At 37.7% G+C, this 10,804-nt stretch overlaps 1 long non-coding RNA gene across 1 annotated transcript; it reads right to left on the bottom strand.

The window, feature by feature from the left end:
• Positions 1-1,072: 1,072 nt before the first annotated feature.
• Positions 1,073-10,416, bottom strand: LOC118178348. The gene is made up of 3 exons (XR_004756137.1): positions 9,855-10,416; positions 2,375-2,460; positions 1,073-1,246 (listed from the first exon to the last, which is right to left on the bottom strand). It is a non-coding gene; the product is annotated as an uncharacterized LOC118178348 (long non-coding RNA).
• Positions 10,417-10,804: the final 388 nt, after the last annotated feature.

The raw sequence follows: 10,804 nt of genomic DNA, 5'->3' as shown, positions 1-10,804 counted from the left end.
AATTCAATACTAGCAGTCAACAATTAAGTAAGAACGAAGAATGAAAAACACTCAGATCTTCATGAGAATATGCTGAGGAACATATTTTCTCCACTTCTTTAGTATTGTGCGTTCTATTCCATATCTCAGACTGCTTTTACATTTCAGGTAATACATACCTGTGGTTGAATAAGGCTTAACCAGTAAATGAAGATTTGAAGATACTGTGAGCCAAGCCTCCCGGTGAGTATGAGAATAAATCAAGCCTACACTTTTATTTTTTTTTTTCTTCTGGGAGAATATTAGCTGTAAATAAACATTATTTTGGTCAGAATTTTCCCCTTGGGAAAATATATTTGCCCACAGTTTTTCTCCCAGGGGCAGGGAGAGGAATATTTTTTACAGCATCTTTCTCATCTTTCAAGAAAAGGAAATGAGTTGGTTAAGAAATTTTCTTAAACAGAATCACAGAATCACTGAATAGTCTAGGTTGGAAGAGACCTCCAAGATCACCAAGTCCAACCTCTGACCTAATGCTAACAAGTCCTCCACTACACCATATCCCTAAGCTCTACATCTAAATGTCTTTTAAAGACCTCCAGGGATGGTGACTCAACCACTTCCCTGGGCAATTGTTATAGTTTTATTAGTTGGAATATTTTTTTTTTTTTTTAACATTTTAAAACTTATTTTACATAATGACATAGAAAGGATACAAGGAAAGATTTCACTGACATTACTCACTGCATTACTTACTGTTATTAATTTACCTGAGGTTATTGAAGAAACTTTGTTTTGGTTAAGTTTACATTAAAAAAAAAAAAAAAGTGTTTTTCTTTTTATTGTCTGTAGTTCTTCAGCTATCAGTACTTTTAGGAGTTTATATAAAGTGATCTTGCCAAGGCATAGTGCTGCATTACAAGTGAATTATGAGTTTCAAGCATTGTGATATTTCATTTCAGGTTATACTAGTCTACATGTTTAAATAAATTTTAAAAAAATAATAATAAAAAAGACAGAAATATTGTAATTTCCAGAAATTGACCCTGTTTCAAAGCTAGAATGAATTTAATGAAAACAGGATGAAGACACATTGTTAAGAGGTGGGTCAGCTTATCTCTGCTCCTTCAGTATATCTGCGTAGCCCATCTCCAGGAGAATCCATTGCCCCCCTTGACCTCCCACTGAACCAGAACCCAACACAAGGTTTCCTAAGTGGAGACGAGTATCACTGTGGGGAGTCCAGGATCCAGAGGTAGTCTGGGACCTATGGACCCAAAGGCAACTATAATTTTACAACTGTTCAAAGCCCTTAGTCAAAGGGCAGAGAAAATCAGGGTTATATAACCCCGGTGATGCTCATTTTGACTTCTGGTTCCCTCATCTGATTCCATCTTTTTCTGATGGTATTTAGTACACAATTCCCCATATGGAGTTCCTCATCTTATTATTAACATGCTTTTCTTCATACATCACAAATCATTTAAACAATTCACCCTATCATATTCCTTAGTAAATAAACTATCAGCACTGCTTATAGATTTGAGAGGTGAATTTCAAATAAATGATAATATAAAAGCTTACAGGTAAAATTAATCTTTTGTAGTTTTCCATCTAGTTCCAACTGCAGCTATAGAGCTGCATTTATTCTACTGTGAGGTACTGCATGAAACAGTAAATCTGCAACATTCTCAGGTTGTTCACTTGGGAAGTGAACTAATTTGTTGACATGAGTGGGAGGCTTCCATTAGCTTCAGCCCCATGACTCAAAGAATCCATCTCTGGAGTGTCTCTGACAACTTTTTCTAAGCAGGATATAAAGGAAAGCTGAATACAGAAGATAAAGTTTTCACAATATAAATAAGGTGAATATGCTTGAGTACTTTTTCAAAAGAGTGAGATAGGTGAACAGAAGAAATTTTGTTTTGTTTTGTTTTGTTTTTTGGCATGTCCCCAGTGCCAGGCATGTTGGATTTTTCTTCTCTGTATTTTTCTTGGGACATTGTATTTAGACTTACAGAATAAGACAAGACAGATTATGTAAGATCTCTTTGGTGTTAACTTCTCATGCCTCTTTGTCTCAGTGCCTGTCATGCAGAGCTCTGGCTTGATCCATTGCAACAGTGGCCAGATGTTGTTTGTATCTGTATCCCCAGAACAACACATTAAAGCTGTACAACAAAAATTCAGCTTTATTAAAAAAGGCCTGAAGAAACATCTTTATAGAATGGCTATCACTCACCCATTTGTACTTTCTTCAAGTCTCAATTAGCAAGTCTAAGCAAATGGACTCTCATCATGTAGAAGAATATATATAAAAGATGAAAGCTTCCTGCAGTACAGTCCTCCAAGAGTTCCTGCTTCCAGGATTTCTCAGCCACATTCTAGATCTTACTTTCTTTATGAAGGATTGCCACTTTCCTGGGGCCACCAGCATCAAGAACTAATGGAGCTCAGACATCTCCAGCACACAAGAGGAACCTAGAGGAAACAAAACATCAGAAGATACGATAGTGATCAATCTGAGAAAATTTACCTAACATACAAAAAGATAACAAAACACAGAAGCTAGCTTATACATTCCATGAATTTGCAAAGTGAGACAGCAAAAATGTCAATGCAGTTTCAGTGTTTGGTGCCTTGGCAATAAGGGATAGAGTGAGGAGGCATGGGGCATTTTTCCTGGTGGTTCCATTTTTCCAGTAAGCTCCAGCCAAGTGGGCTGCTCTTTGGGGAATTTTACAGAAACTGCAGGACTACAAAATTTTTTTTGAAACATGACTGTTATAGCCACTCTTGGTGCAAAGTGTTCAGTTCCAAAAACCTCAATTCCTAAGCCAAATGAAGAGAGTTCCGAGAAAATAACAGTAACTGTATATTTATATTCAAGGTATGTAATGGTAAAAATAAAGTAAAAATAATAAAATCTAGGAACAGATTGTCAGAGGTGGACATTGCCACATCTTCACAGAGGTCAGAGAGCTAAGAGAATTCATTCACGATAAATATCTTTCCTGATATAATACCAAAGTAAGTCAAGGCAGATCTGGCAAAACACAAGGTCAGTACAAAAAGAACTGAAAAATAAAATAAAGGTTCAAAGTGGAGAGAAATTTAAAGTTAAAAGAGGAGGGAATGTGATGAACAATTATGTGACCGTAGGAATAGGTGTTAAAGGCTGAATCTAGTTCCTTAAAAGTAGAGTGGGCGAAGAATAATTTCACATGCACAGTGCCACAGACTGGAAGAAAAATAAAAGTCCTTTCTTCATAATTTCTCTGAACTGCTCAGAATCTCTCTGGGGTTGGGAAATAATGTTGATCCATGACAGCTATGAAAAGAGTAAGTCACATAACAGGTCTTTCTCATAGTGACAACAAAAGAGCCACTAGACCTCAGGACCTGTTACTCAGCACTGTCTAATGAGTGGAAGGAGCTATTAATTGATTAAAAATAAAAATCACTTTAATGCCAGTAGCAAAAGGGAAAAAAAAAAATAAAGATGAGGTAAGGATAAATAGAAGGAAGTAGAATCAGTAGATTCCAAAAAATAAAACTGACATAATCTCATTGTGAAAAAGAAAAAATGTTTAATGGCTTTACATACTTGAGCATATTAGAAAAGGACTGAGTTATGCTTCTAACAAACCAGTATTTCCGCTCGTGTCCCAGTGGTGAAATATTTAAAACAGTGGTAAACTGAGATACTTTTGAGCCATGTGTTGTCATTCCTGCAAAAACAAAATAATAAATTTGAATTCTCTTTAAACAAGTTGTTATAGAGCTATTAACACCAAGTACAAATCATAATAGGAGTAAAGATTAAATAAAACATCTGCAAATGTCTTTCTGTATAGCAATGCCTTTTCAAGAAGTGTCCAGGCTAGAAAGACGAGCAATGTGATAACATTCATCTAGAGACATGTCAAACTTCTCAGTACACAACTGAGCCCAAGCTTTCCCAGAATTTAAGGGGACTCAGTTCTGAAGTAACCTCAGATGGGTGCTGGCCCATCGATGTGTTTTATTCTGTCTCACATAAACATCAGGCCATTAAGTAACTACTTTACCTTAAGTTTAAGAGGAAAATACAGAAGAAAACTGCAACAGCTTGCAAAAACTATAATCAGCCACAAGCAGCTGAGGGTTTGGATTATGGGAAACATCAGACTGGAATGGGTTAACTCCAATGAAACTCTGCAGTTGAGAAGTTCTCTGATGTTAAGTTCAGGATTTCAGAGATGTTGTGCCTAAAAGTGATGGTTGGACCAGAAGCTAATGCAGGGTGTTGTGAAAAGGAAATATAATGACATTTACATGATAAACAGGCACATGTATGAAACAGCTTAACTGAAAGTAATAAAGACTCCTGAGAACACCAGATAAAGATATTTGTGGGAGTATCAAAATGAAATCTCATCTTGTTTGTCTACTGCTTTTTTTTCCATGGGAAAAAAAAATAAAAAAAAAAAAATAATAAAACTGTAACTACTCTAGTATTACCTTTTCTCCTTTAATTCTCCATCATCATGTATGCACTTTTTTCCCCTGTCTTTCTTATGGGACTTGACTAAAGCACCTGAAATACTTTTGTGAATCCGGCTGTAGTTAGTGATATTTGCTTATGGAGTTCATTTTTTAGGAATAAGACAACCATTAAAATCCATTAGAAATAAGCATACCCCAAACAATATATGACATTGAGTGAAAATCTCTGCTAACTTTTTGGGAGTCTTCCAGAAATATCTGTTCTTATCCGTTTTCTAGTAGCGGCATTCAGAGAAATAAGGCTATCTCAAAGTCCAAAAAAGTCTTCTTTTGTACCACACCGCAGGTGTAGACTCTAATGCTTTCCCCCATCTCCATCCACCCTACCAAGATCCTGAACATATACAGATTGTAATCAGGAAAGGATGCATTGTTGGCATCAAGAATATCCATCATTTTGGACAACAGAGGAGCTTTGTCATTGCACTAAGAAAATTAACTTTTTTTTTTTTTTTTTTTTTTTAAGTAAGTTAAAAAGTCCAGTTGCCTTTCTTGTACTTATAAATATATACCCAACAGAACCCTCCCCCACCCTCTTACACCCTCAAACATTATAGAGCACAAAGGATGCTTTCCTGTGACATGTCATAGTGTGAAGATACTGAACTGGGCTGGAGACAAACACTTCAAGACCTCACCCATTGCTAGCCTGGCTACCTCATTGCTATTTTTCTTCTTTACGTTTCTCAGCCATAAGATGGGAAACCACAGTCCCAGCCTCACAGTTGATGTGATTAGGGTCATAGGGTTCAGTCCAACTACAAAGACAGAGCCTGACTTTCTGTTGCATGCTGAGCATGCTGAGGATGCTAGGCATCAGTTTTACTTTCAGCAGAAAGTAAAAAGAAAGAACACATTGCTGCTGCTACTGCGACTATTGTAAAACACCTGCCCAGACATCAGCAGGACAAGCTGCACCACTTACTCTCCTCATATCAGATTAAGCACATGAGCACTGATTTATTTTTGTAATATTAATATAGAACAATACATTAAAAATAGTATAGCATAAGCTGTATGATGTATAAAATAGCAACACACATAAAACACTTTCTAACAGGTAATATGATGTATGCCGTATACAGTATATCACTGTATAAGCAATATATATACATTGCATAAGCTATTTGTTTTTTAAATATTGTAGCTGCATGGATTTTTTCAGATCATGATATTTCAGGAGTTTTTGAATATAAAAAGTATAATATAATTTCTCCATGCATTAGGCAGCCTTTACACGATTATTTCCATTAAGAGGAAATGTTTGAAATTTGTCATGAAAATATTTGTAGTACTAAGTAATTAACAAAAGCTTGGACAGACTGAAGAATAGGATTGATTTCATCACACAGTTAAAGCAGAGGTAAACAGCAATCCATAGGTGAAAAATATATAGAGGGTTGACAGCAGTGGAGGGGGGTTGGAAAGGAGGTTGTTTGGTTTTCTTTTGCACAGGACACACATTATTACATTGGAATCCTTAGAAATACACAAGATGTAGTTCAATATACCAGGCAAATTTATAAACCAGGTTACTGCATCTGAAATCTAATTTTCACATCTGCTTCACTCTAAATGCTTGCTGAGAGATAAAGCATTGGAATAGTGGTTACGGAGACTTTATGCCAAAAGCGGGTTATACTACTCTTAGGCATCATAAAACTACATAGCATGGTTGCTGCTTTAATTCTGGTAAGCACATCTTTCATTCACTGATGCAGTTTCCAGATGCCATCAACGTCAGTCCATTTGTTATTCCCTCAGTTCCTCCACCCTGGCCCTGTCTGAATGGTTCTTTTTTTAACATTGTCGGGGGATTTCTAGTACTTCAGAAGCATACAGCCCCCCCCCACACACATCCTGTAGTTGCTGCTATACATCAACAGCTGTTACCAGAGATGTGGAATAGCAGGAGACATGCATGGACCTCCATTTTCTATGGCACTGGCCTCTGCTACCCTGAGCAGCAAAGCCAGCCGGATCGTTTCACTCCAGCAATGTCAGCTCAGCTGCTTTTCTCCCTAATGGTAGACAGGGCAGGGAGGCAAGCCAAGCCACTGTAAGACAGAAGCCCACCACGTTTCATGAAGGAAATTGTCACCTCCCGGTCCATTAGTCTCATTCTGGGGTCTTGTGTGGCACTTGTGCAAACAATGGGAAAGTGAAAACAAAGCCCAATTTGAACACAAGCAGGACATTTTGCAAGTTCGGGGAAAAAGTACATTTTTGAGTAAAATCCAAGGTGACCATCTGTAGGCAGGGTCAGCCACAGAGCCAGAGCCACTGACAAAGGTATGGGCAGCTCACAGCATTACCAAATGGCAACACTTGATCTCTGCTCGCCCTTCTTTCAACCGCCAGCCCCTGCCACCAGAACTGCACTGCACTGGTCTGCGCCCCTTGTCAAAGTGGCTTCAGGTCCTATGATTTCATTGAAAAGTTAGGTTTCTAGTATTTATAGTTACCAGAATAAAAATGAAGCATATGCAAACCAGAGAAGTCCCTTGCCTAATTTACCTCAGCGCTGAGGAATTCCGAAGTCTACTGAGATTATTTATAGATAAATACTTGTTTTTATTATTCAGCATTTTTGCAATCCAAACTTTCTCTGGTAGTATCCAAGCTTCCAAAATCCTAAATGCCAAGCTCACAGCTACACTTCTTGACAAACAGAACTGTGTAATTATGTGCTGGCAGTTATTTCAAAGTATTTTAAATACCAGGAAATGTGGGAACAACATAAATAGCATAATACTAAAGAAAAATAATATGAATCATATGGTGCATTTTTTTTTTATGTTAGCTATGTGAAAGTGTTCCAGTTTTAAGTTTAGCTGAAACTGTTGCAAAATCTTCATTTTAACTGATCTGGAGTACCATCAAGAATAATACGCCCCGTTACAGACCATAAGTCAAGGTGAGACAACTGACACAAAGTCTTAGATGTTATTTCTGTCTGTAACTGTCCATTTCTGCTTTTCATCTTCTGCCTTCTGGATACAAGGGTTTTGTTCTGGCCAAGCAGAAGTTGTCCATTCCTACTGCCTGCACTACTTGGGTGGAATCTACAGCGTCCTTGCCAAGTGGCCTAAAGTCCAAGGATTTGTTCCAAGTGCACCAGAGTTTTCCAAGAGGACATCACCTCACCATGGAACTGTTTCCAGAGTCCCATAGCAGCGTGAGATAGGAGGGTCCCTGACAACTGCTCTTTCAGCTGATAAATATGGTTTGAAACAAGATGAATTTGTCCCAGAAGCCAAACCATCTGAATTTAGAATATTATCAGTAATTATATTTTTAGTCATTTTTTAACAAACGTAAGCTACAATAATAATAATAATAATAATAATAATAAAATATCAGTAACTATATTTGGAATTGGTGGAAGAACAAATACTTTAGAGAAAGAGGAAATTTTCCTAACAGTTAAGGAACCTTTGGCTTTGTATTATGGCTGTAAATATGACAACAACTGTAACTGTTAATGATGGAGAAAGCTTAAAATCTTGCAAGATGCTCTTCCATACTTTTAACCATGTGAAACCCCTATTCCGAGGCTCGCATGTTTCCTTCCTTAATGCACAGCATGAAGCATGGCAATACATGGACCAATATTACACCCTTCCAAACCAATATTACACCCTTCCTTTTTCCACTGTTTCCTCCCCACTTTATCAAAAATAACAAAATCGAACCCCATCTCTTGCCGGCCCTGAAACAGGCATAATCTCTTGGTCATTTTGAAACTCAGAACATCTTCCAAAAATAGCGTAGGGAGACTTGAATCATGAGGCAAGGAGATGAAAGAAATCTCCAGGTAACTTAGCTTATCAGCATGGCTGATAACAACCATAAAATATCTTAAGTGATGGTCAAAAAATAAGGCAGACAAACCAGAAATCATAGACGAACAGAAGAAAGAAGAACAGTATATCCTGGAACCTTTAGTTTACCATGCAGATATCCAGCCTTAACATTAATTAACTTTGTTCATTCTCTCAGTCTCTGTTGCTATGTGGATCAGGCTTTCTTTCATTTAATTACTTGAAACTACTGCAAACTGAAGAAAACCATCAGATATCAAAAGACTGAAATAAAATGACAAGAATTTTCTATTCCATTCTGTCCTCCTCTGGCTGCTGTGACAAAGTTTTATTAACAATATTTTACTAGTGGAAAAAATAATAATAAAATGAAGAGCTCGTGGCTGTGTCTCAGCTGTAGAAGAAAGGGAAAGCAATGGTAGCCTAAGTGGCACCTTCTGCTTCTTTCAAACTGCTTAGAGAAACCCAGAGGGATCTTCCTCCAACAACAAGGAACATAACTTATACTATAGGGCTTATAGCTGCTCCTAACCCTCCCACCCACACAAGGGGAGCTGATGAATAGAGGTGAAGCTCAGAGATACCCAGGATTTATTTCCTAGCATCACAATATGTCAGAAGACAGACAGACAGGCTCTTGTGCTTATTACATTGCCAAATGCCACAGACAAACTGAGTAAACAGGGACAGGCTAAGAATTTCTGCAGATGAAGACTCCTCTCACTCAATTTATAGCATAAGAGCAGAGTCAAACCAGAGCTGCTCTGGCCACCTTAGAACTGCCAAATCTCACACATCTGCTCTTCAGCCACCCATAATGTATCTAACAGACTGCTTCTCAAAATTCCCAGCACAAGAGAAGCTTCCATAAAACTGCGGTTTTCATTAAAATACAAACAGAAGAGACCTCACCACATCATCACAAAACCTGTGACATCTCTGTATCTCTCTTACCTCCTGTATTAGGAAAAGTTCTTATTTGTCTCTACTCTTTACCTTTCCCTTTCTGAAACATAGAGCCTCAGGCAAACATTGAATGCCCTTTGAATTTGGGGATGAAAAAGATAACCATCTCTCTTCTTTTAAATCACTTGGGGGGGAGGGAGGAAGGACACAAAATACATGTGTTTTTAAATAAATTACAATGGTACTTTCTTTGCCCTTTAGGATTCCACAGGACATTTGTACAATAAGCTAAAAAGACAAGGAAGAAAGCTAAATTTTCTAATTTATTTTAATTTGTGAACAAAGTGGGATAAAGACAGAGATGTTTCCCAGAGACACCTGCACATATTGTAAAATATCAAATGTAAAATATACAGATACAATATCATCTTCAACTGTTGCTTTTTTTATTTTATCATTCCCAACACAAACAGTTCTGTGTAGTACTAAAATTTCCCATCTTTGAGAAAAAATTTTGTTTATACAAGGCAGTTACACAACACTAATGTATCCCTTGTTATGTTTTTGGCTGTTTGGTTAAACCTAAAGCACACAAACCTTCATGCTTCAGGTGAGATCTGCATTTCAACTTTCCACAGCTGGGCACTGCTTCATTGGCACATATTTCTGCAGACCCCAAAGAAGAATCTAGTAACACCTGTAACTCTGCACAAGAGGACACACAGTGCGGACCAAAATACAGAAAGGCACAGATGCAGATGCTTCTGTGTGTGTACATGGCACTAACCAAAATGCAAGTCATAAGTAGCACATTTGCTCTGCTCAGTGCCTTTGAAAGAAAAAGCTGTTCTAGATTCAGATTTTGAGTTACAGGCGGGCATTCAAGGATGTTCAGACTGTGGATTAAGTTTAAATCTTTTGCAGAGAAAGTAAGATGGGAAGCAGAGTTTCTCAGAAGAGAGGAAATCAGAGTAAATCAAAAGCTGAATTAAAGGTCTAAGTTGGAGGGAGCAAGAAAGTACTCTTAAACATTAATATCATGACTGAGTGCTACTCTGAATTATGAATGCCTAAAGAGTACCTGAAATTATGAACAATGTGAGGGATGCAGGGAAAGAAGCTTCATGGACAACTGGACAACCATTATGCAGTCAGAAAATCAGAGATGTCATTTTGAACCAAAAAAAACATATGGCAAACTAGTTCCTGCAGATGTTTCTGATAAAAAGGCAATATTCCCACATTCCAGTACACTTTTTGTATAATTTATCCTTTCGCTAAGTGAGATGCACACAGATGAAGAGAATTCATTTCACCAGACTACAGCCACATAGATCTTAGTTGCTTCAACCCCATTTAAAGACCAGGAAGGAAAAGACCATAACGGGACAAACTTGCACAGGACTTTATCTGCAGGGCAGCGTCCAGTCCTCTATAATTAGATGGGATGAGTCACTGGGATGGTGTTGGTGACAGGTGTACTCAGGCTCCTTTGTCTTCAGGAAGAGTCTGTATGAGCAGGAAAGATGCATGGTGAGGATGTCTGA

This window comes from Oxyura jamaicensis, chromosome 1 (assembly GCF_011077185.1).
Source record: "Oxyura jamaicensis isolate SHBP4307 breed ruddy duck chromosome 1, BPBGC_Ojam_1.0, whole genome shotgun sequence".
Taxonomy (NCBI): Eukaryota; Metazoa; Chordata; class Aves; order Anseriformes; family Anatidae; genus Oxyura; species Oxyura jamaicensis.
The sequence above is the reverse complement of the archived record's forward strand: the minus strand, read 5'-3'. Positions and strand labels throughout refer to the sequence as shown.